Source organism: Ornithodoros turicata, chromosome 10, assembly GCF_037126465.1.
Source record: "Ornithodoros turicata isolate Travis chromosome 10, ASM3712646v1, whole genome shotgun sequence".
Taxonomy (NCBI): Eukaryota; Metazoa; Arthropoda; class Arachnida; order Ixodida; family Argasidae; genus Ornithodoros; species Ornithodoros turicata.
The window spans coordinates 11,016,164-11,041,182 of NC_088210.1; the positions used below are offsets into that span (position 1 = coordinate 11,016,164).

Genomic DNA, 25,019 nt, shown 5'->3' on the forward strand with positions numbered 1-25,019 from the left:
CAATCGATTATAGTTGTTACCGATTACTCAAAATTGTAATCAGATTACCCGAAAAATTACTTGTTCGGAAAAAACTAATCGATTACTCGCAAAATTACTTGAAAAAGTTATGAACTACTAGTAACGCAATTACTTGTAACCAAGGTACCGGAATGGGGTCTCCCATTCCGTTCTAATTCTATTCCGAGGAATGGCGATTTGCGATAATTCCATTCCTTTCAATTCCTCGGAATGAAAAGGTATGATCAGTCCCCACTCCTGGAATGGCTTGGCAACCCAATTCCATTCGGTTAATTCCCACAATAAAAGAAAAGGACCGGTAACCATATACTGGCAAGTCCAGCAATGCTATAGAGGAGATTGACATTACCAAGCACGGAAAAAAGCACAAAGACAAGGTTATTACACTCTTGACCGTGTGCAGGTGTGGTGCGAAGGGTGCGAGGGAAGAAACCAGCACGTTGAAACCAAAACTGCCATCGGGGCATCCAGACCATTCCACTCCCATTCCATTAGGACAGTTTCCGCCGTTCCGTTCGTATTCCATTCCGGGCTCTGCTAAATCTGGAATGATTCCGGAATCATTCCAACTCCGGAGTGCACTCTTAGAAATGAACTTCCCCACATAGCACGCTCCTAGCCAACCATCACCTCGAATGATATCGTTATCTACACTGATTGGTTGAAAACGGGGGGCGTACGCCTTTTCTGTGACACTTATGCTGTTCATAATTGTCACAAAAAGGCGTACGCCCCCCGTTTTCAACAAATCAAGGGCGAGAACGTTGTCATTCGGGGTGATGGTTGGCTAGGAGCGTGCTATGTGGTGAAGTTCATTTCTAAGAGTGTATGATCAGTTCCCACTCCTGGAATGACTTGGTAACCCAATCCCATTCCGTTAATTCCCTCAATAAAAGAAAAGGACCGGTAACCATACTGGCAAGTCCAGCAATGCTATAGAGGAGATTGACATTACCAAGCACGGAAAAAAGCACAAAGACAAGGTTATTACACTCTTGACCGTGTGCAGGTGTGGTGCAAAGGGTGCGAGGGAAGAAACCAGCACGTTGAAACCAAAACTGCCATCGGGGCACCCAGACCATTCCACTCCCATTCCTATAGGACAGTTTCCGCCGTTCCATTCCAATTCCATTCCGGGCTGTGCTAAATCTGGAATGATTCCGGAATCATTCCAACTCCGGAGTGCACTCTTAGAAATGATGGTGGTGGTGGTGAAGGGGGGCGTACGCCTTTTCTGTGACACTTATGCTGTTCATAATTGTCACAAAAAGGCGTACGCCCCCCGTTTTCAACAAATCAGGGCAGATAACAATATCATTTGAGATGATGGTTGGCTAGCAGCGTGCTATGCGGTGAAGTTCATTTTTAAGAGTGATGGCAACTTCGCAACCCTGCTTGTAACGCATACAAGTCTGGACTTGGATCTGGCCACTGACCAATAAATTTTGATAGAGAGAGGGCGCGAGAGTCCAGCTGATTAAGAGAATCGGAAAGTGTGGTTCGGGAAGGTTGATAGTGTGGGCGCTGAAGAGGGAGTGTGCTCAAAATCTTCTAGATCACCGCAGTGACGGCATCTGGGTGAGTCAACTTGTCTCAAGCGGTGACGCAAGTCGGCCCACGACGCACATTCCCCCAGTGCGGTTACTTGTGACGTTGCACACCTCTGTGAGGCTAACAACGGCGAGCTTTTTCAGAAGCACCACCACCACCACCGTTCTGTTATAAATGGGGCACGTCGGATCAGAGCCAACGAAAAAGCGGACAAACGAGCCTCTGGCAGCGCACCTGAACGGTTGCCGCAGATTGCCGACGCCTGGAAACAGCGACAGACAATTTGGTCTCAATGAGATAGTACGTACAAACACCTTTGGGATCACAGCAAATTTGCAATACAGCAGAATCACCGACGAGACCTTCCGTTGAAAGGACGTTCCCGTAATATAGAAACCTTGCTCTTTAGACTGGGAACACGATGCGCTTTCACTAAATTACAATTGGTATATAAGATTGGCTCTCTGGATAAGACAAGTTACAGACACTGTCAGCAAACCGAAACTGTCGAACACAACCTGATTAATTTCCTCCTTTTCCCCTTTTATCTTTCTTTTTTTTTTTCTGCCAATAAATCCCTCCCTCCCCATGATTTATCATCGTGCAGATGCTGAGGACGCGGGAGAGATACTATGGACACTGCAGGAATTGTACGCTGTATGATGATGACCTACATCCCAGAAGCTATTTGACGGGAAGATACTCCAAAATTCGCATCCCATATAGTCTGCTCCCTCCGGGAAACGGGCTCTCCCAAAGGTTATATGACCTCGGAGTTCGCTTGCTCACGGGACTTCTCACCAGACCTACACTCTTGGAAATGAACTTCACCGCATAGCACGCTCCTAGCCAACCATCATCTCGAATGATATCGTTATCTGTCCTGATTTGCTGAAAACGGGAGGAGTACGCCATTTTTGTGACAATTATGAACCGCATAAGTGTCACAAAAAAGGCGGACGCCTACCGTTTTGAACAAATCAGTCCACATAGCGATATCATTTGAGTTGATTGTTGGCTAGGAGCGTGCTATGCGGTGAAGTTCATTTTTAAGAGTGTACACTCTTAAAAATGAACTTCACCACATAGCACGCTCCTAGCCAGCCATTACCCCGAATGACAACGTTCTCGCTCTAGATTTGTTGAAAACGGGAGGAGGAGCCTTTTTTGTGCCGTGCATAATGAACACAAAATAGGCTCCTCCTCCCGTTTTCAACAAATCAGGGGCGAGAACGTTGTCATTCGGGATGATGGTTGGCTAGGAGCGTGCTATGTGGTGAAGTTCATTTCTAAGAGTGTAGCAGTAACAGGTGTACAGCTTAAAGGAGGTAAGAACTCCTATCTCCAGGCATTTAGTTACGGGTGTAATAAGTGAAATATTGTTCCTATACGCTTCGTAATTCTATTTACAATTTATTGCTCAATACTTCCTCTTCATAACGTGTGCAGGGTTAATACAAAACCGCACTTTTTTCCAGATACGGGCGAGTAGACTTACCACCATCCAGATACCTCTATCCATTGCTACGTCATCTGAAGAATGGTAGCACCCAATCAGACGCCAACGCGGCCATACACATAACGTTCTGCTCAACATTCTTAAAAATGAACTTCACTACATAGCACGCTCCTAGCCAACCGTCATCCCGAATGACAACGTTCTCGTCCCTGATTGGTTGAAAACGGGAGACGGAGCCTATTTTGTAGCCATAATACCGTACATAATGGCTCCGCCTCCCGTAATCAACAAATCAGGAGCGAGAACGTTGTCATTGCGGATGATGGTTGGCTAGCAGCGTGCTATATGTGGTGAAGGTACGGACCTATCAGATTCATATATGCAAAAGGAGTCACAACCAACAAGTTAAAATCGCCGTTTGAAGTCGGCGGGCTAGCTTGGTTCATAGCCCCTTTACCTTCCTACACTCTTAAAAATGAACTTCACCTCATAGCACGCTCCTAGCCAACCATTATCTCGAATGATATCGTTATCTGCATTGATTTGTAGAAAACGTGGGGCGTACGCCATATCTGTGACACTTATGCTGTTCATAATTGTCACAGAAAAGGCGTACATCCCGTGTTTTCAACAAATCAGGGCAGATAACGATATCATTCGAGATAATGGTTGGCTAGGAGCGTGCTATGCGGTGAAGTTCATTTTTAAGAGTGTAGCGTCATCATTCCAACATCTCATATCATATCATATCGTCTCATCCTGGTTACAGTCGCGACGCCGCGAACGTGAGTGAGGCGAACAACCGCAAGCCTATATCTTCACGGCCACCACTACCTGTTATAAGAGTGTCCACCGTCCACGGGCCGCCGCAAGTGCATTGTTTTCTTCCCCCTTTCCTCCTTGCTATGAAATTTCCCCTATCCAATTTCAAAAGAAAGGCGATTGCAAACATGACACCGAAAGCAGTGTTCCACAACCCCGCTGTTCCCGCCCCATCATTTCAGGGTCGGTGATGCGAACGAGAGGAGAATGCACCACATCGATTTTACTCTCTCTCTCTCTCTCTCTCTCCTTTTTTACCTTGGAGAATGCTATCGATTGGACTCGCACGTGACAGTGTTTGAGTTACTGGTGATAAAGAGGGGGAATGCACCCGTTGTATTATCCTCACAAGACACCTCGCATTGAGCGTGCCACAGTAGGTTCCAGCGTCACCCCCCTCCCCCCCACGCCCCCTCTAAAGGAGACAGAAAGCTAGAGAACGCACTCGAGGCGAACGACTCCACAGAATGACACCGTTGTTCGCTTGTGATTTAAGGAGAGCGGGTCGCACAGTGCCCGCAACTTCAAACCGACATCCCGTTGCCGTGATAGCGCTCCGATAAGCGCTCGACTGGCGGCGAACATCGCAAAGAGTACCGGGTTTGACCCATGTTCTTTCGAGGGGTATAAGCAGGATATTGACACGCTGTCGCTTGTTGTCAACACGTGTGGGAACAGACTGGACAAAAAAAAAACATAATCTGGCGCAGCCTTCGGGACTACATTGCACCACCACTGTTTGTTTCTACAGTATGCAGCGGAGGATGGGACGGGAGCCGGGCGAGTGGAAAATAACGTATGCGCTGTCAAGACAGAACTTCGCCGCGTAACCCCTTCTCATGGTGTCGTTATCGCTTGAGACACGTTGACTCTCCTATAGCTGCTGTCAGCGTGGTGCTGTAGAAGATCTAGAGTACATTCTTCTTCGTTGCCCGCACTACCAACCTTCCCGAACCACACACTCTCCGGGTCTCTTAATCAGCTGGGCTCTCGCCCTCCCACTCACTCTTAAAATTACTATTACTTAAAATTACTATCGTTGCCAGCACAGCTCGGTCGCAAAACTGCCGAAACAGCTGGTGGCGTTGGTGGTGAACTTCACTATATATACCCCTAACCAATCATCATTTCTAATGATATATCGTTCTCTCTTCTGACTTGTTGCAAATGTGAGTGGCGCGACTTTCTTCGGCAGAAGTGTGTCAGAAGACAAACTATACCATTTTTAATGACGATTGGCTTCTGGCGATGTTATTTATTTATTTATTTAAGTGCCCTCAAGTTAGGACACTGATCCTTATTGCGAAGGGGCTCATTGTTTCATTCCCCGCACCACCAACAACAATGGGGTAGAGTATGGCTCCCTTTGCGATGAAACTCCCTATTCGTCATCCTGTAATAAAGTTGCCGTTGTTGTTGAGTAATGTTTACGTTCCAACTTTAGAACAATTACTTTCGACCTTATTATGGGAGGCGACCTTCAAGGCACAGGGAGCGGGGCGGTTACAACCCTCGAGCTTGAGCAGGCACTGCCAGGGGAAGTCTGCTGGTGTGGTGCTCAAGCTGAGCATTCCCACTTCAAAGGCAAAGGGGAAAGATGACTGAACCTAAACAGAGACAACTGTTTCGCTGAACTTGGGGGAAATCTTGGAACATGAGGAAATCCCCCTTTTTTTTCTATCACATCACATCACACGAGGAACCGACGCATACGTCATTTTTAGGATGGCGTGCACGGAACCTTGAGTGCAAACAGCATTTTTCCTTGCCTGCTCACCCATTGGTCTACTCCGTTTGACGTCAGCATAATGTTGTTTTTTTTGTATTGCCATGTGTATAGGATGGCACAAGCGCAGTGCTTGCCCACAACATCGCATTGCAAAAACACACTTACTGCCCTCGCCCTAGAAACGAAGAGAAGGCACTCACTGCTCAGTCTCCTTCCCCGGCGAATGATTAGACCGCGGATGTGAAGGGAGACAGCAGCAGCGATTTCGGCCCTTTATTTGTTTTCATCAGCAGTGCATTGCAGCATTTTTTTTTGTGATTTTTCGAGAGTGAAGTAGTTCACCGCTCTGCTATAACGTTACATTTCTGAAAATTTCTCGAAAGCGACTTACTGTGAATGAATCTTTCCCGTTTATTAATCTCAACAGTATACTCGTGAGTACAATTCCAGTTATGTTTCCGAGTCGTCTGATCTGTACGAGACAGAACCTTTAGAGAACCTTGTATCATTCATGCATACTATGGACACTGTGCGCGTTGTATTGCCACTGCGCAGTTAGATTTACAAAGCAGCCGTCGGCTCGGGCCTCCGAGGCAACCAGCCTGCGTGGGGAACCAACTGTGCGAACATGGATGAGCTCCCGTCGTAACTGCGAACGTCACAGCCGCTGACAGTCTTTCAACGGTGACGTCGCCTATAGCCTTGAAGAACCCGGAATTAATTATTCACTTTTCCGGGTTCTTTTGGAAAGTTCGCGGACGCGCTAAAGTTCACCGACAGGATTTATATTTTGCGTACTCAGCTTTCTTTTTACGCGAGACTGATTCATAAAACGAAACGAGTTTTTTTATGCCGTAGTAGCGCTTTAAAGCGAAGTCTCCGTACGCATCAAAGCTTGTCTCTGCCCATGAACTCCGGGAAAATACCACGCGACAAGCTCCGGTGATTTGTAAATGTAGGCAGAATGAATAGGGGATGTTCGTTGCCGCAGCACTTAACATTCGCACATGCAATGTTTGCTGTTTTGAACGCGTGTTTCGTAAGACGCGATCAATAAATCAGAACGCGTAAAGGATACGCGCTGCAGCTGCCTGCTTCCCGTTCCACAGCGTGTTGACAGTACTTGCACGTCGCCTTAGTGTGTGAAGGCGGAAGCTTCAAGATGAGCGTCTTCGTATAGGCTTTGCATGTAGTATTTGCTCACAACGAAGGGTAGTAAGCATTCCTAACGGTGCTGTTGATCAGAATCTCGCTTTTATTTTCTTCTTTGTATTTCATTTTGATAGTGCGCAGCTTCCGTAAAGCAGGTTGGTTGCGCTCTGGGAAGAAAGAGCAATTCTAGTTCTTTCGGGGACCACATGCATTGCCACGTCCATTAGTCTTACCCCTGTCACACGGGCATTTTCGATCCTGCTCGACCGAACCTGCTTGAACCCAATGCAGATCGGATGGTGCTACACGGCCGCTTCCAAGCAGGATCGAACTTTGATCCTGCTTGACTCAAGACAGTTCCCATAACAGGATTGAGATTATCAAGACTGCTCGACGGCCGCCATTTGCATCCTCGACCCCGGTGAACTGTCATAACTTAAGAGGGACATGCGCGCGAAGCTACAAATGATGCTTACATCGGTATACGATAAATTACCACTAATATCGCTGTTATATAGGAAACGCGAAATTAATGAGTTCCGTTTATTCATTTGCACAGGTCAACCATTCAATGCGCATTGAAAGTGGCCGTGTAGCAGCGTCAAAACTCGAGCGTGCTCGGGAAGTTCGATGCAGATCGGATTCGGGAAGGATCGAAATGCCCGTGTGACAGGGGTATAAGTGCATGGAAGTTTATGCAAATTTTGAGGAATATTTGTTGTGTTAGGACCAGCGGCATGGCCACGGTTGCTTCGCAGTGCTAACACGGAAGCAAAAAAAAAATGTTATGCTAGGGAGTAAGTTTCATGGTCAGGGGACTAAAAAGGGGAGTTGCAACCTAGGAAACTATAGAATCCTGCAATTGCTCTCGAATTTACTCAGGGGTTGCGACGCTCCGTTCCAAGATACTCCGGATAAATATAAATTAAAATTATTGGCATAGCTGTGAACCTGCATTACAAATTTTACAGCAAAGGGCGCGTGGAAACAGACGCGGTCATGACGACTCTTCCTGACAGTGTTTCATCTCCTGGGAAAAGTTGAGCCTGCGATGGCCTCGTCGTCTACCTTTTACAACCTTGGACGTCTCCGGACGAGCCATGGGATAATGACACTGGAGCCCCATTTTCCCGTTGCGCCATAACGACTTTACGACGTGCTCATGGAATGGATATGTTGCGCAGCATTCGTTATCACTATATGAACCCCAACAGCTTCTCACAGATAATCATTTCAGTAGTCGTATTCAGGAATACGCAGAGAGCACGTTTATCAGTGTGTGTATCATCCCTTTTGGCACGGCTCGCAGTTTCAGTTAGAATATCCGAACGAGAGTATGAGGACAGACTGTGTGTTTCTTTTTCATTCCTATTCCGGCCGACGAATACAGCTGGCACCAAAAGAAGGCGCTAAAGTAAGCGAATATGACACATACCGTGTATTCACACGGGTGACATCCTCACTGGAAGCTTCTCGTGGAAGAAAAAGCAAAAACTGCTCACAGAGCCGAAGTTCCACCCCGCGACCTGTTGAGCATTCAGACGATGCCGGAATATCGGGTGTGGCATACTGCGCACTTAGCAGACGACACTGGGCAGACGACACCGTCAGCGTCTTTTTTTCTGTCGTCTGCTACGGAATACCTTGTGGCTATGCCGCACATATAGCAGACGACACTTAGCAGATGACACCGTCAGCGTCTTTTCCTGTCGTCTGTTACAGAATATCTTGTGGCTAGGTCGCACATTTAGCAGACGACACGCTTGTACCAAATGATTCTGCTGTATAAGGTGCACTAATTAGGTCCTCCTGGGACGGAATAAAAAGCAGCGTTGCACTAGGTTAACGCAATTTTCTTCACCAAAATCGAAAGCACCGCGCTCAGGCGCTTAGTGTGTTCAATTCAATAAGCAACACAGGCATTTGAAGCTTTCTTGTGTGGTTTGCATTCCCTTTTGAAACCCTCGTCTCGTCACGCAAAATAAGATAGTGGAAGAGCATACGTGTGAAATATGACACGCGATAGATCTGTTGTACGACAGTTGTGTATAAATGGCTCTGGCCCGATAGGCCGCCTCAGACTTGGCGGAATGCCGGTAGGTTTCCGAGAGTGCTACAAGATGGCACTATGTTTCGCATACCGTCTATACCGAAATCTTACAGTTAAGAATCCACAAGGTACGAAATCCCAGGCGTACAAGGTCCCAGATCGGCAGTGTCATGCTTGCACCGCCTAGTTAACCTAGTTAACCTATACCTTTAGGACACTGTACCTAAACGCCTGTTGTTAACAAACTTCAAGTAACCTGGATCTCATTAAAGCTCTATACAGGTCTCATATGACCATAAACTAACCGGTGTTACTTCGTCTTGCGTTGTCCCAGCGCTTCCGCCCTGCTAAGCCTTACCGACCGTCGCTAAAATACGCATTTCTTACGCGCTAAAACGACTTCGATGAACTTCGAAAACACGCGGAGCTTTCGCGTTGCTGAGTGATATACTACATTGAAACGCGGTCACTCTCAGACATCGCATATAGATATAACCTTGATTTTGCGATTTGGGATTTTGGTATTGTGGGTATTGGGATCGGGGGTCTTGATTTTGAATGTTAAAGATATAGTAGCATACCCCTTCTAATAAGGGGACAGTCGCAACCTTCTCAGACTGAAGACCTTCATTTCGGGTGTGGGTTTTAACCTTTTGCGCGCAGTAGTTTCCACAGAAATCGGCCTAGGGGGGTTACTGAACTTTCAAGGGTGAGGGGGGGATTATGTTTATTGAGAAAAAAAAAACAAGGAAAGGTTAGTCAGGCAAAGGCCGACTTGCTATTCCTTTCGTAAAGAGGAACGGAAAAGGAAAAGGGACGAAACGATAGGAAGATACGATATATACAGCGATACATGTTTGTGTGCATGTGCCTTGGTAGACTGGCTCTAATGTGCAATCTCAGAAATTTCAGTGCTGGGGGGGGGGGGGGGGGGAGCTGCCAAAAAACTACGTTGTTGTAGGAAAAAATCCCTGCTGGCGAGGAGCGAGTCCTTACATGTGTAACATGTGTATATGCACATATTTATAAGAGAACATAAGAACGAAAGAAGCACAGACCCAGAGGCTGCACGCAGATTCGATTACATTATATACGTGGTATAAAAAAGGATTAATGGGTGTTTTTTTTTTTCTCGGCGGTGCTAAGATCGAGTACTTCAATACTTTTTTTCTGTGAAAAAATACATTGGCAACAGCAAACTAAAACGAACAAGAATTAAAAAAAAAATTGAACTGTCAGAATAACAGCATTGGAGAGCTGTTTTAAGCGGTATTGAGACCGCATCGGCAATGCTCGTGTAGGTAACGTTTGAAGGAAATGGTGTCAAGAAGGTACAGAGTGCAACGTGACGTCGTCGAGTCAGGTCGCGAGACTCACATTGTTGCAGTGCACATAATTGCACTCTTACAAACTATAAGGCATGCGTAATATACAAGCATAATAGAAAAACAATACAAAAGTTAGACGGATCGACTGACGCATACTGAAGGTGTTGGGAGACTGCTCCCGTCCACGAACTGAAACATGAAACCATATATCATTGGTTACGATACTGGGGAAGGAGCCCTCATTTTTAGATTGTTCAGCATTATATTTTTAATGGCTCTGGAGTAGCCACTTCAAGTTACGCAAGGCTTACATTCTCATCCTCAATAATTGAGGAGCTCTTTTTTTAATAATTGAGGAGGAGGAGAATCGAGGGACTGAGAAAAACACCGATGTTTGCTGCTGACATTTGACCCGAGTCTTTCGAAAATATCTCATGACGTATACTAGTGACGTCAACAAGAGAACCGGGAGACCATTATAAATGAAAGACAAACGATGCACTATATACAGCTGTAATTTAACCGATAATCTTGCGTCTGGCACACATAGCTATGACGCAGAGTAATTTACTAATTTTCATTCGAATGCGTATTCTAGCCATGCATGTCTCGGCCGTTTACAAAAGTGGGGAAACTCGCTAATGACTTTAGAATACGGCGCAGTGAGCACCACAAATGTTCATTGTGTAATGGATTCCTTCGTCGTATTAGAGGAACGGCGATTAAATGTGTGGAGAGAAGGGCGTGTCCTCTTCGCATCATGTGCAGCCTTGCGCAACAATATATTTATCTTGGGCCCGACTGAAGCTTTGCCCTTTGGAACTCTGCTTAGGAAACTCTTGACAGACGTTTCCAACACAAGTTCAGAGTTTTCTGCTCTCTTCTGCCTTTTTTTGTACTGTGAACTAGTTTTCGTCGTGTGATTGCTTGACGCAGCATAGAATCTTTTCTTGTCCTTTCCTCCTTTTTTTTCGAACAAACAAACAAACAAACAAACAAACAATCTCTTCTTCTTCTGGGAACACGTATGTCGCCAATGTATTTGTTGTCTTCCAGTGCCAAACTACCAAAAAGGCACAAAAATTGACGAAAATCGCTTTAGGGTGAGGGCAATCAGTTGCAGCAAAGTATACGTTTTCTGGATTTGCCTCATTTATCATTAAAAAAAAAGACATCCGCAATATAAATATCACTACCATAATGAAGGTTATGCTTTATATAGTAACACAATAAAGGTGCGGATCAACATATATTAAATGCACGTAAAAGCACGTGTATACAGTGCGTGTTAGAAGTATTGCATCTCTGGCGCGACATGCATATATTACGCTTATGACGTTCACAGGCAATGACACGGGTTTCATGTCGGTTCTTTCTACTTTTTAATATTTTATTTGTATTTCTCTTTTTCCTTTTTTTTGGGGGGGGGGGGGAGGTTGCAGAATTGGTCGTGTGCCGAATTCCATTTCTCCATATTTTGTTAAAAATTTACTTATCAACTTATCAACTTTGCGGGGTTTCATGGAATAGAGGCGCACAACCACGGCATTCCTTAAAATGAATAGCCAAGTTAGTTAGTGAATTAGTTAGTAAATTAATAAAAACCTTGGATCTTTCAACAACCCGCCATGGATGCTATACCTGCTCCATTGCAAAAGCATGCTATTGCACGCTCTGAGTCAAAACTCTCAGCAAAGTTATACTACTACTTAGAGAGTCAATTGAAATAGCAACTGGGCGAAATGTGATCATCACCAGCTCCCGTGCCATAGTGGTCAGGATGATCACTGTGATAAAAAAATGTGATCGGTAACGCGGCGTTTTATGTAAGTTAGACATCAATTACAGACAGCTTCTATTTAGCCAGATTGAATTGGATTGGATTACAGGGAAAATAGTAGGGAAGTTGTGAGCCAGATCCGCGCGTTATGCACCTATTCAGTTTTGTTTATTTATTCGTTTGACTACACAAGTAGAGCTTTCCGGTTATCGCGAACAACAACAACTTTATTACAAGATGATGAAAGGGGAGTTTCATTGCCAGGGGTGATATTCTATCCCTATACCCGGTTATAATTTTCACTTAACGGTGAGAAACGCAGAATGTTACGCACTAGTTTCAATTAAATTCACATTTATGCAAAGAGATACCCTTCCCTGTTAACCGGATCCATTTCCACAGCGTACATCAGGCAAAAAAAAAAAAAAAAAGGAGGGGGGTGAAGTGATAGAAGCGATATCCACAAAAGTATTACTCCTTGATTACTTGGGCCAGATCGCTCAGAATTTCGCGAAACAATATTCTCAAGAAGAGCCGCTGGGCTTATTCGATCCGGTCGCCGATAAGAGCATTAATTAGTTCCTTTGTTGTTATAGACTTCCTTTCTGAGGTCTCGTACTCCTTCCAGCGCCGCAAATTTTCGATTGGACCGTCCAGGGCAATGCACCTTTTTCGCACTCCCGTCGTATCCTAGTGGCCCTCCAGCGAACAGCCCGCGGCGTGCGGCAAAACATACGCACGTGGGCACCACTAGAGTCACTAAATAGGAAGCAGAGTAGCGACAACTGAGCCATGCCGGCGAGCGCGCCCGCCATCTTGAGTCAGGCGCGGCTGCGTCGCAAAGATAGGGGTCGCCAATCTCTCGCTTCTCCGGTGGAGAACAACGCCACCTCTCAACCCGGGAAACCGGTTTTGCATGGAGGTGACTCAACATGGACCGCGAGTTCTTGGAAGGAGAAACCACGTGACACGATCGGCCCAATCGCGGACACCGAACGGCGGCTCCGGCGCGGAAAAGGAATGCCATACTCTGTACCCCTATTTAGTGACTCTAGGTAGCATAGGGGTTTAAAACCCGCCTTAGAGTGGGGCCGACGAGTTCGCGCGATGTCCCCACTGGTCCTAGGGTTCCTGTATTCTCGGAGTATACACGAACCTTAACTTGTCCCATCTCCCGTCGGTCCCTTCCAGCTCTATCTGTTGTATACGGATGCAATCTTGTTTGGAGCCCCCATGGTCATCGGCGCGCGTGACCTACGTGATTACGTGACTTTCTGTCCTCTCCCCTGCGCAGAGGCAAACTGTTTTTACGCATTGCGAGTGTTGCGATATAGACCGTTTTACTGTTTACAAACAGCAGGCGCGACCTGCGCATGCGCGGTGTTGGTGTGGGCAAAACATACTGAACGCAGCGTGCGAGAGCTTTCCGCATGTGCGACATCGGGTGTGATGCACTGCTACACCGCTCTCTGCTGTCTCTTCCACAATACCCGAATACTAATTTAGAGCTATGAAGGAATGAGACAAGTGTTGCTACAAGACGAAGTTGTTTATAAACGGTATCCAACATCTCGAACTCTTTGCGCTGCACATTGACAACTGGACAGCCCTGCCACAAAACATGCCGCCGATCACAATCGCGTACAAGTCACTGGAAGCACACAATTACTTCACCTTAGGCGAGCTGTCTGATCGGGGCGTTTCTGAAAACAGCGCTGGTTTGCTACCGTGCACCGATTCATGTTAGCGTCGTTTATTTGTAGACAGGTATAGAGCTGTTTCTGTGGGCCAGGTGGCGCGACTGAGCGGCTACGTCAGCGCCATAAAATATGCAACGTGCGGTAGTTTAGCAGACGACGTGGCACTTTCAGATACATGGTCTCGAGTTGTTCGCAAGATGCTCCGCTTTTTCTGTGGATTTTCTGCAGGTCTTGTAGCTCTCCTTGACACATACCGCTCGAAACACCACGCAGAACCCTCTGATGAAACTCCCTACTGTTTGGGTCCGTGGCCGCTGGGGCCCGAAATGGCGCTGCGCAAACTTTGCTGCAACAGCACCATCGCGAAGGAATCTCACAGAGGCGATGCCAGGGAATATTTCCGTTTAACCGATCAAAACTATTCAAACACACAAAAACGACTCACCATCGAACTATTTCTTCGTCCTGCGTTGCCCGGGAACTGATGAAAAGTGATGATTTCGTCACCCTTTCCCCATCGGGTTGTGTACCGGAAGGATACACGGTTTTGCGGCATGGCCACTTTGCATGAAAACGGACACTCCAATCACTCTAATCGACTTTGACTTTTTGACTTTTGCGGCTTGCAACACGCCCTCTGTTGATTGATAGCCACTCAGAAAATCTATACAACGTTCATGTTGACACACTCGAAACACCCGAATTCGAAGCACCCCTTCGCTGCCCTCATGCTAGCATCCCACTCCCAATAAAGCTAAAGTTACCCTAAGAAGTTGCCTTAACGCTACCATTATCAGTGACGTTCTGTGGTTCAGGCGTGCCATTCCTTCTCAGCCGTGCTGTCGAACTGCACACGGAATTCGGCGGGAAAACGAATTCACATCTCCCTATTTTTATTTTCTAATACAAAACAATCCGCCGTCTTGGTTCCTTTTTTTACATCTAATCGAATCTAATCCTCTTGGTCTAATCTCTTGCCACGAGCAAATTCTAGAAACACCAAATTTCCGCGTGTGCTGTTTGGACAAATGTGCTTTGTCTTAACTCAGAACGAGAGAATTCGTGAAATGTCGCCTCACAATATGCCGGGCGCATAAAAGATGCAAGACGACCGCCGCGAGTTACGCGTGGCTAAAAACTTTAACAGGCCATTTATATTACATTGTTGTCTGCCTGCCTGCATGCTAACACGCTGCATTCCGGGGGCGCATGTGGAGGGTGTATGCCGTGATTTATCGCTTGTCGGCATGATGGAAGATGCGGATGACGCGAAACGTGCTGTTTTACGCCACGAGAATGTCTACCCGGGTGTTTCGGTGACTCTTGAATAAGGGGATAAGGACTTACAAGCAGGTTCGTAAGTTAGGGAGCTCCAAGATGCGGAGAGAAGGAAGAAAGAGCCACCTTCACGTGAACGCGAACAAAAAAAGAAAAAGAAAGAAACGCCGCCATTCTCGTCTGTCAGGAAAGAGGCATCGGCTCTCGTATTCAGAGCACCGACAACAGCGCCGCACGTAACCCGCTTATGGCGACTAGAAAAGAATTTCCATTCCAGCCACCGTAGCCAGCATGCTTACCACGTATAACGCCGCTCTCCATGCGAACAAAAGGAACCTTGTGAATAAAACGTGTATATAGAGCTGGAGACTTGTTAATCATTTACAAGCGCGCCCTCAACGCATTGCGTTAAGAATACTTGTAGCACTTCAATCTTATCAGCTTGTAACACGGTGACACCTTCATTTCTTTCTCTTTTTTTTTCTTTTTTCTGTGCCCAGTGTTGAAGTAATACAGTTCCATTGTGGGAGAAGCTCATACAATTATCGTTGGAGCTGTTGAGACTGCCGTCTCCATTTTCTCCGAGGCTTCATTTTCTCCACCTTCAATGGCCGCTAGAGGTCATTGTTTTGAACGTGATTACGAGACGGAAAGAGGGAAGACCTGCACTAGAGAACGCTACGGTCTCACGTTTCTCTTTTTTTTTTTTTCATATTCTGGCCATAGAAATGCTCTAAGCGAATATATCGCTGCCCTGGTGTTCACTGATCTTGCGGGTTCTTTACCTCAATTCTGCATAATTTTATCACGGTGATATAGGATACCACCTGCACCGAACACAAACACCCTAGCCCTCCTTTTTAACTTGGCCAATGTGGTTCTTATATTCAGTGGCGTGTGCGGTCACAAGTCGACACCAACTGTCCCCCTACTAGCTCCCGCGGCGTACTGGTTAGGATGATCGCTTTCCACACCCGAGACTGGAAGGTGACACGGGTTCGAATCCTGTCACCGGCTGTGCTGTCTGAGGTTTTCCCTGGGTTTTCCGAAAACTTTAAAGACGAATGTCGGCACAGTTCCCCCTGAAGTCGGCCCAGGACGCATACTAACCTCCATGCCCCCCCACACCTTCCTGCTGTCCTCTCTACATCTGTCCACGTCTGTACGCCGCTTATAGCCACTGTTGCTTCGCGGCGCTCACACGGAATATAAAAAAAAATCAAACTGTCCCCTACTTAGTTGACGGCATGCAGCGCTCCTTCTAGTTGCTGTCGCTTTGCTATTTTTGCTGTGCATCTTGGCTTAACTATATATTCCGTGTTCGCTGTAATAAAAGTTGCATAAAATTGCAACCAGAAGAGAGTGTTGGCTATGTTGACATGCATATTTGAAGAACGCGGCAAGGCTGACCACGTGTAGTTCGTCCTTGTGCCTCGTTCTTCAAATATGCATGCGTGAAGTGAACACATTTAATTAGCGCCTTACGTGTCCGCAGTCGTCAGGATCGAGTGGGCTTGAGCGCAGTGGTCTTCCAATACCGAGGGCGAAATCGAATTTTCATTCGCTTTCCAGTCGTCCCTGCGATAATGACAAATTCCGCCACGCTTCGCCCGCTCATCATGCATATTTCATCAAACAGGCGATGCATCATATTCTAATGCAATGGAGAGGTGACGAAGTGTAGCCGAGCGGTCTCCCTAGCTAGATCGCAGGCAGGGTGCTTGGGAGAAAGGGAAGCGCGGGATTGATTGGTTGGACGAGCGAGCTATCCAGTTTTTAACCTTTTTTATCCTGTCTCTCATCATCGTTATCATCATCATCATCAACTTATTTTCGTCGTAAGGTTCGTCTGATGAGCACTGCTTCAAGCGCACCCTGTAATAGAGCTGAGCACCTATTCAAACGAGAATGAAAGCAACGTGGAGCTTACAGGTGGAATTTTGTTTGTTTCATTCAGGTTGATTCAGGAGTGATTCAGTGATTCAGTGATCTATCGAGACCCCCCTACGCTCCCCTAACACCACCCCCAAAATTTAGCGTCGACCCTCTAAATTTTTGTGAGGTTGCAAAATATTTAGTCAAAAGCATGTAAATACACCACCGTGCAGAGCCCCCCCTCCCAAGGACGAAGTTCTGGGTAAACCACTGGGCGTCCTGATGGCGTCTCTGTAACTGTTTCAGTCACAGGGGAACGGTAACTGTAACTGTTTCGGTCACAGTCGGGAAACCTGGTGGGGGGGGGGGGGGCGTATGTAAAACAAAAGATTATGCAGAGAGGTTCGTCACAGAAAAAGTAGCTGACCTGCTATGCGGTCCTGTATACAGTCCTGTGTCTGCGTGGACATCTCAAAGTGCGGACAAAAGCTACAAGGATGAGTTGGCTCAAGGATGTGGCGCTAAGATTTGGCAGCCTCCTGTTTTAGAGCTATTTTCGAGCCGTACTAATTGAAATATTAATGAATCTTTGCCCTTCTAGTTAACGACCGGAAGCACTAAAAACTAAGTTAGATGAGAAAAACAACAACGAAGCACTAAACTACTCGCGTTAATTAAAGTATGATGAATATTTCTGTGTAATTTTCTGGGACATGGACATTAGCCCAAGTGACAAGTTGCTTTACTGTCGATGTTGTGGCAACGGCACCAATAAGTAGGGTTCCGACTTTTCGGGTTTTCAATTGGCACATTTGTTCACCGGGTTTTCAAATTCAGTTTCAGTTCAGTTTTTCGAAGGTTCTCCGAACAGTTTTTCTTAAAAACGCGCGCGTTTTTTTTTTCTTTTTTCTTTTTTTACAAAAATGGACTTGTGCATAACGAGGCTTTCAAGTTCTAGAATATCTGGAATGCCTCAGAGGAGTTATCGATTTCTGGAAAATCTGCAGTTTGTCAAAGATACCGTTCAGAGAACATCCGAAAAGCTCAAAATCTTCCAGACATTGAAAGTTCCGGTAACTCCCCCCCCCCCATTTTCCTCCGATTTCCGCCAAATGCAAACTCGGAAAAGTCAGAGCCCCAGCAATAAATCATCCAAAACGCAGTGAACCGTATTCGCTGTGTGCACTACACACAGCATAACCTAGCACTGAAATAGCGGTGACCTCCATATTTCAAAGGAAGGAAGGGTTTCTTTGAGCCTGGAGTACCTTAGAAAGCCGTGTCTTCCTCACTATTGGTGAAGAAGTTGTAGATACCACGTAGCACGTAGTACCCATGACAGTTGTACAATTCCTTCAACATTACTTGCTGCTAAACTTATTACAAGCTCCACAATGCAACGCATAGAAATCAGAGATGGCTCTAAACCCACGAAAGAACCTCACAAGCCACGTTAGCGAAAACAAGCACTAATGTTGTCCTGTCTGCATATACAACTACACCCTGCTTTCCTAAGCGTCGCTGTTGGACACAGATGCTCGACGAACGAGCCCGCTCTGCTTTAGCGATAGCATCTTAGCTCTTTTCGCCTTCAGAAAGAAGTTAAAGATTGATACCTCTGCCACACGGCACCCTAAGGGCCTTTCAAGAAAAGGGCACCAGCCCGAACGGTGTTGGGTGTCCGCTGACACACGACAACACGGAGAATCTTCTTTTCGACGGTGCTTCTTTTCGTGGGACGTGAAATGGCCGTATATTTTACCACTTAAAAGAAGAAGCCTCGAACGCGGGGCTAGTCGATAATTCGCGTCTCAGGAACGTGCGAGAGTAAAACGGATTAGCTAATACACTACTATGTACGAATCGTTAAAATATATATTGATAATCTCGTTAGAGGCTCATCATGCCCTAATACGAGCGATTTTTAATTCAATCCGCTCGCACGAAGGTCGTCAGTATTCACCGCGTTTCCTACGTGACGCCAGAGATTTCTGATACTATTTATAAACTTCTTGATCAGGTACAGCCGCTTAAAGTGCATTAAACTGCACACACATTTATCAAATTAAAGGTTAAAGCTTCAGAGTATCTTCTCTTGATCCGGCATTTCTAGTCTGAACAGCTAGCCTTATATTTCTCTCGCACGGAGAGATACAGAAAAGAGAGATAAGCAGGGTCGTGTGTTTGCGTCGCGAACTCCTTTCAATAAGGGGCCCTTGAAAGTTGTAAAGAACCCATTTCTCAAAGAAGTTCTAACCTGTCATGGAGAAAGTTCGCGCTGTACCTTGCTGTAAACACCTCAATCTTGTGTTTATCGAGGCTGTCGACAGCTTTGCAATTAACACAACAACAAAAATAAATCGTGGCTACGACCTGGGGTGATTCACACCTGAAGGGCAGTACACTAACCCATTACGCGCGAAACATTAGATGTGAGATATGAGAATGAAGTTAAAGTTATGTGAAAGTACAGCAATTGAGCTCGCCTCCACTGGCTGCGCTGCGCCACAAAAAGGAAGATGAAAAACAAAAACAAAAAAAAAACACACACGCACACACATGAAAGAAACACCAATGGTCATTGAGATACAGGGTAGGACTCTACAGCGGGCCTTGTGACAGTAAAAGTTGTATCAATGACCTTATCTAATAAATTAATTAGGCGCAATTAAAAATACTAGGTGCGACGATTTACTGTTTCTAGCAACATTAGGTAGTTTTCATTCGTGGAAAGCGCCCTGCGTTTTTCTCTTTCTTTTTTGTTTTGGCGTATATTGGTAGTACACCCTGAACCCAGTCATATATCGGAGTTGGATTACATTTATTCATTTATTTCACACTACTATGTGCCCCCTCCATCTTCTTTCTATTCTTCCATTTCTTCTCAACTTCTCGGGCTAGTTTGCTCGCCGCTTTAGTGTAGTGCAAAGTATGCGAGTAACAATACGTAAGTAACTATGCCGCAGGGATGGGCAGTAATACTCATATTTTGTATTATAATACTAATACATAGTACTTTCTAGAAATCGGTATTATAATACAGACACAAATACGTTTCAGAAACGAGTATTATAATACATAATACTAATACTTCTGTGTATTACACGAGTAATACTTGTCATACATTGATACTTAACCTGTGGAGAAAGAAAGGAAGAGAACAGAAGAATTACTTAAATATATGCGCATTCCTTATCGAGACGATCATATTCCAATGACGTTGTGTTCACGCTTACATTTTTGCACACGGTCTAATCTTTCCGAATACGATCAGATAGCGCTGATCAATTTGATTGCAGTGAACAACTTGCCCTCACTGTGGCAGAGTCCTGATTTCATCCACTCTGGACTATAAAATGTGGGCTGTTCAAAAGCCTCTGACTGCCCATTGTGCAACCACTTACAGGAGTGCCTGGTTGCACTGGACGCACTCTTTCATAAGACAAAGGTCTTGCAGTGGTATGACTCATCCTTACGGATGCTGAAGTGGAAGGAATGCGAGGAAACCTCCAGTAACCTCTGGCCCCGAAGTCACTCGCTTTGGGATAATTTGGTGCAGGGGAACACTGTAATAGGAGCCTTGTTCGTGTCCAAATGTTTGTGGGACACGAAAAATTTCTCATAAAGTGCACCAGTGAGACTTTGCAGGTCGAACTTACGACCTCGCTATCAAAAGTATTACGCTTTCAAAAGTATTATAATACATGAAATTCCTCGTTTTGTGTATTATGATACAGATACAAATACACTTCAAAAATGAGTATTATAATTCATAATACAAATACTCAAAAGTATTACAGTAATAGTATTATAATACAAAATATTACTATTACTGCCCATGCCTGCTATGCCGACGTCATCTGAGACCCTCATGCGAAGCCTTGTCATAACGAGACTAGAAAGTGTAAAAAAGAAAAGCATTACGCTTCATTTTTAGTCGCTACCGGCGCACGGATTCAGTCAGTGACAGGGAAATAGAACAGCTTTCCACATTATCAGAGAGACAGCGCCTTACACAGAATGAAAGAATTCTATCTCGTAATAAACAACGCGTTCAGGTTTAACAAAAAATAAAAAAAAACTACAAGTATCTACTTCCAAATTTAACAAGATTAGCATCTGGGCAGGTCGGTTATCAAATCTAGCTCCCAAGTCAGCTACGAAACATCCATTCTATGTCATTTGAGCCCTTTTCTCATAACAATCAGACATTCAAATATTCTTTTTTTTTCTTCCTAGAACCGTGAATGACTGGAACGTCCTTGGTCAGGAAAATAGGCAAATGCTCCAACATAGACTGATTTTGTCATTGCTCTCAAACAATACCCCAATTAACGTAATCTTATTACAGTAATTGCCGCTCAATTAAACATTTTACAATGCACTGTCACCGCTTGTTGTACTGCTTTTTTTTTTCCTTCCCGTAGTCAGTTGTATCCTTGCTTTCTCTTGCTCTTTGGCACCGTCCCCGTAACTACCCAATAGCATCTCTAAACTAACCACTACATTAAAAATAACGCAAAAGCTACTTCGAAAATGAACGCGTGCTCAGCGTAATCGTATTTTGTTTTGAGCTTATGAGATGTTTATGATTAGCTCAGAAAGCTCTATAATGTGAGAAATATTTTACACCTTCGGAACCCGTTCTTGTTACGCTTCCTCCAGTTTCCAAAAGTTCCGCGAAAGGGTATGCTTTCGGGCTGGTTAATAATTGTTCCCTTCGTCCCTCGCATCCCCATGTTATAATCGTTTTTCCTTCACTCATTTACTGTCGTTGTTGTTGTGCGTCCCACGTGTCGCTCTGGACGTGCGACTTGTTTCATTTTTATTATTTCGTCGTTTAACATTTGCGTAACGCGAGAGTTTTGATGTGACGGATTAAACAACGCCCACGAGGGGAACTTCAGGAGCGCTTTCGACAAGGCTGGAGTATAGTTATGTAAAACAAAACTCGAAGCAAATTGTGAAACGAAAATTACAGCGACAAAAAGGTGCAGCAGAATTAGGCACTCTTGACCGCGTAATCACACGCGCGATACTTGTTTTTAATTATGTTTTATCTGAAACACAGCCATTGTTTAAGTTCTGGAAATGAGACTATGTCCGTTTTAGTTATAAAACTTTTTTTTTACGCGGAGCATCACCAGCAAAGTGTTTTAAATAATAAATCCGCACGAAAGTTCGTGATTTAGTTCGTGATGCTTAGTTACGATGTTCGAGTGACCTATTTTCCCAGCATCACTCCCGCGTCGTGCAGGCAAAGCACGATTTACAGGAAGTAATCACTGCAGCGTCGCTGACGAAAGTCGAACATTTCGCAAAGTTACGCGAAGTGTCACGCAAAATTTAAGAAAATGCATGCATCGTGTTGCAATGTTAGCTTTCCTAACGAGGCGATAGATGGCTCGACATGTCGACCGTTCGTTTACGGAGCATACACACACATAAAAGACGATGATAGACAAAGAGGCATAACGCTCTGGGATATAGGTCACCTGCATGCATAAAAAGGGGTTATCTTTACCTCCGGCGCCGAGGGATTCTTTAGCGCTCACACGCTGACATGTTTTGGCGTCACGACGTGAATATTAAGATATACTTATTCGGAAGTACGAGAAAAAAATTTTCAAGCCAGACTTTTGTGTCGTGCAGGCAAAGCACGATTTACAGGAACTTATTTACTCCATAAACGCTCTAGGGACGCCAGGATAGAACAAAGTAGTTATTTGGGGACATGAACACTCTTCAAAAAAATGCCAAGCAAAAAACGACTCAGGGCGTTGGATACGCAGCTTAATTATCCTGGGTGTTATTAATCGTCCTTTATGAAACGGAAACGTCTCGGGGCCATTTGTGCAGCGTCTAATGATTGTACGTGTCACTGCGAAGCACTCGCAAGATGTGCATTCAAGTGACGGACGAGTTTGTGAAACAAATGGAATAACTGTAAGCACACTCAATATTGTATGGACTCGAATGTCTTTCGGCAATATTTTCACTGTATTCCCGAACGCGTATAACATTCGTCTTTCCAAAGATTTTCCTGGTCAGCATTGGTGGCCTGACTTCGACTGTACACGAAGCAGCTGACATCTTACGCGTGAGGGCCTCGGAAAGAATCTCACTGTGACTGGCGTTGAACTCGGCGGTAAGAACGTTTCCCCTAAACCAATATCAAAAAGCAATGCGATTTGCAGGACCAAGTATCGAGCGAAGCGTTTTCCTTCTCCTTATGCATGCGATGAAGTTTTCTGAAGTTTTGAAATTCCTCTGTTACTTCGTTTCGTTGCTGCACGTAAGCAAATTTTAGTCGATCCGAAGCGCTGCACGAAACCGATTGATAATGTGATGAAGTTGTCAAATCAAACATCAGCAAGTGATGTCATTTGCTTCACAGGAATAAGGCGATTGACTCAATAAAGTAAAATTGATTGATTGATTGACTTATTGTGTTTTCGGAACCGTTATACTTAATACCTTCGCATTTACTAGAGCTCACGGTTGTCTTATGATGGGCAATTGACTTATAGCTGTGCGCATTGACAAGTTAATTGTTACAACACTACATATTTTTTACAAGTATTCTCGAAATCCATACGGCGGTGATGTGCTCGCTTGCCGAAGTTTGCCTCATACGCGCGAAGTCTGTACAATATAGATAGTGTTCAGTGAACTGCCAATCACATATTTTGTGACCAGCACACTGCAGGAATAGATTAAGAGGCGCGCGTTCACGCGTCAGATGAGCAAAATTATGTTTGGCTTACACCTGTTTCGCATTACCGGAAAAAGGCCGTTACACAAAACGAAAAAGTGGAAACACCCGTTTCTTTTCTCCTGCTTCTATTGTACTAGCTTTGCACCAGGGCAGTCACGCCTGAATAGCCAGACAGACTGTTCAGCTGTACATTTTAGAGCGAGACTGACATTTTTACTCCGGCATAATCAACAGATAATTGACTTAACATTCGAGAAAAAATGCACAGGTTAGCACAAAAGTACGTTGACAGGCATGTTCGCATATCACAACTTAGATAACGCTATGAACAGCAAGAGTAATGATCGAGTAGTAACTCATAAAACTAGTTCAACATTCGCTAGATAACAAGTTTGAAGTTTAGATGCATGCAACCTAGAATTTAATGTGTGCTGCACCAAAGTTAAAGGATTCCAGAAAAAAAGTTTATCAGTCATCGTGAACTCACCTCACATCAGTGCATGACAGTGACGTAAAGCCTGAGCAACGGAGCCTCCAGAAATGACACAGTTGATCTTTCGCATATCACCGACGGAAAAGCAGTCACTACATAACATTTCTGTAGACAAGTTGTCAGTCGCATCTTGGGTAACAGTGCAGCTTTCCACGAGTCAAGTCTCCCCACGTCCAGTCACCATACACAGTTGTCACGTAACGTTCCGGCGGCGGCGGTGGCGGCGGCGACGACGATGCTGGCTGTGAGACTGGAGGAGCCCGCTTCTACACGCGCGTTCTGACGGACTGCGAGGTGTTTGGACACCGCCGAGGTTTTATATCCCGGGCTCAAGACCGGCTGGGGCTGCCGGGCTAGGAAGCTTCATTCGGTAACCATGGTGACGAACAGGAGCGCTCTGGCGGCGGAGTCGCGAACCATGTCGCGGCCAATCGACCAGCAACAACAACCTGTAGATGACCGCGAATTCCTCCGGATGAAAATACGACGGTACGGGAGGAGGGTAATGTTCGAGAGAGGAGGGCAGGGAAGGAGGTTAATGAAATGTCCGAGCGAGATTCAGCGACGAAGTGACAAGTTGACACGTTCTAGTATAGAGTGCGGAGGATGCCGCTAACCGTGTCCCTTTTTTTTTTCTTTTTTTCGGAATAGCAAGCCGGCTCTTTGCCTGGCTAACCTTTCCTTTCCTTTTTTCTTAATAAACATATCCCCCCCCCCGTGTCCCTTGTGTGCCATTGTCTAATTTAAAATGCCTACAGGGGGGGGATATGTTTATTAAGAAAAAGAAAGGAAAGGTCAGCCAGACGAAGGTCGGCTTGCTATTCCAAACAAAAAAGGGAAGGGGAAGGAAAGAAAAGGGGACGAAAAGAAAAAAAGAAAAGAAAAGGGGAAGAAAGAAAGAAAAATAAGAAAAGAAAAATGCCTACAGCATTGTTGATCAGCTGTGCAACAACAACTAATACGTGTCATCTCAATGAGTCACGAAATTTGTCGCTTTTATGGCTCGCTACCCAAGGGAAAGTATGAGTTGAAATGATAAGGCTATGATATGATGGTATATGAT

The 25,019-nt window shown here is 45.2% G+C and overlaps 1 protein-coding gene across 1 annotated transcript in view; it reads right to left on the reverse strand.

Moving 5' to 3' along the window:
• LOC135369792 (uncharacterized) overlaps positions 1-24,160 on the reverse strand; it is a 74,253-nt gene extending 50,093 nt beyond the window's left edge. Inside the window, exon 1 of the mRNA XM_064603310.1 lies at positions 23,951-24,160. The gene's annotated coding sequence lies outside the window, so the exon portion shown is untranslated. The remainder of the gene's footprint in view (positions 1-23,950) is intronic.
• Positions 24,161-25,019: the final 859 nt, after the last annotated feature.